Source organism: Athene cunicularia, assembly GCF_003259725.1.
Source record: "Athene cunicularia isolate RWA chromosome 14 unlocalized genomic scaffold, athCun1 chr14_part3, whole genome shotgun sequence".
NCBI lineage: Eukaryota > Metazoa > Chordata > Aves > Strigiformes > Strigidae > Athene > Athene cunicularia.
In genome coordinates this window covers 54,430-55,703 of record NW_020799120.1, presented here as the reverse complement: position 1 = coordinate 55,703, position 1,274 = coordinate 54,430, and the positions used below count along the sequence as shown (strand labels likewise).

The window sequence follows — 1,274 nt, the reverse complement described above, 5'->3', positions numbered from 1 at the left end:
ATAGCTGGAGACCTGAGGTGGTTTGTTCTCATCCTTCCTCCATTGGGCAAGATCTCTTCAAGGGAAATGTAGAACCCGCTCTCTCCCATGACAAGTCTATCCCAATTCTTGGGGCACCATTAGTTGTCGGTGGATCTCCCTGGACCGATACCAAAGCAGCAAAAATAAACAAAAGGGAAATTAGAGACAAAAAGTTATCTGGGATTTGAAGAGATCAAGAAGCAATGGACAGGGTTGGAAATAACAAGTAATGCTACACACAGTAACCCTGTCTTAGTCTGCGAGTGGTTAAACCTGGGAAAAATGTTTCCCGTGGAGTACTGTAGAGTCTCCATGTTTGGAGATGTCTAATATCCAACCAGAGAAGGCCCTGAATGTCCTCGTCTACTCGGCTCTGCTTTGTGCCACGCCTGGACTGCGTGATCTCCATCTCAGACCTTGTGTGAAAGGGTGAGTCTGGGTGGATGCTGTCAGCCAGGAGCAGCCATCAAGCAAGCACAGTGGAGCAGAGCGGGGCTGGGGGCCAGTGCTCAGGAAAGCTGCAGAGTTGGTGGTCACAGGGTAAGAGAAGGGGTATTGATGTCAGTCCCGGGCTGGGAGCACAGGAAAGGAGGGAAGATCAGAGTGCATTAAAGAATTGACCCGACAGAAGGGCTGTTAAGGCTTGCTTAAGCTGTAAGCATGCTGAGGAAAGGCCTGAGGGAGCCAAAAGCTTGAGGTCCCACTGAGATTTGAACTCAGATCGCTGGATTCAGAGTCCAGAGTGCTCACCATTACACCATGGGACCTCTGCCTGGTAAGCTGCCTTTCCCCTGAACCCACCTGGGCTGAGCCTTATACTCCTGGCTCAGCTTTTCGTTCTCTCCCTCTCCCTGGCCATCACCAAATACAGTCTCACAGGGCCTTTCCAGGGAGTGGCAGAGCGCTTTGTGCAAGCCTGGCATGCCCTCTCATACGAGACCCAGGCTGGTAACCTCTGAGAATCTTGATTGTGCCTAATTAGACCCAGTTGTGAAGTGTCCCGTGGAACTTCTGCAAGGTTGCGCCTCACACGGTACCTTCATGGACCAGCAATCGGTGGGTCAATCCTTGCATTTGCGGTCTCTGCCGCTGACACTCTTCACCCCCATGGTGCACAGTCTGTCAGTCTGCCTGTGTAAGTTACTAGCTCTCCTGTTTCTCAACTTGTAGCTCATACTAAGCAGCCATTAACCAGATATCCTTACTCTTGGTTCCCGTCCTAAACGAGCTCTTGACCTTGCTGAACAAGGCAA

At 51.0% G+C, this 1,274-nt stretch overlaps 1 non-coding gene across 1 annotated transcript; it reads right to left on the bottom strand.

Moving 5' to 3' along the window:
- Positions 1-716: 716 nt before the first annotated feature.
- On the bottom strand, positions 717-788 carry TRNAQ-CUG. The gene has a single exon. It is a non-coding gene; the product is annotated as a tRNA-Gln (tRNA).
- Positions 789-1,274: the final 486 nt, after the last annotated feature.